This window comes from Pteropus vampyrus, unplaced genomic scaffold (genome assembly GCF_000151845.1).
Source record: "Pteropus vampyrus isolate Shadow unplaced genomic scaffold, Pvam_2.0 Scaffold291, whole genome shotgun sequence".
NCBI lineage: Eukaryota > Metazoa > Chordata > Mammalia > Chiroptera > Pteropodidae > Pteropus > Pteropus vampyrus.
Window position 1 is genome coordinate 419,878 of NW_011889072.1, and position 307 is coordinate 420,184.

The 307-nt window shown below is 50.2% G+C and overlaps 1 protein-coding gene across 1 annotated transcript in view; it reads left to right on the plus strand.

Moving 5' to 3' along the window:
- Positions 1-307, plus strand: part of LOC105302975 (putative ciliary rootlet coiled-coil protein 2) — a 71,861-nt gene that overhangs the window by 44,523 nt on the left and 27,031 nt on the right. The gene's annotated exons all lie outside the window — the stretch shown is intronic.

The window sequence follows — 307 nt, forward strand, 5'->3', positions numbered from 1 at the left end:
TCCGCTCATGCCCTCACTTGTCCATCATCCGCTCATGCACTTGACTATCTATTCTGTCCACACATCCAGCTGTCTACCCACATCCATGGCCGTGTATCCACATACTCGGCGTCTGTGCCCACTCCTGACCTTTCATCTACCCACCAGTTTGCTTAAATATCCATCCAATGATCCATCCATCCAACCACCCATCCACACAACTGTCCATCCACTCGTCTGACCATCTACCCATCTATTCACTTAAATAGGCTCCTCTCTGTCCACACACTCAGCCATCCACTCATATGCACCATTCGTCCAGGTGTCT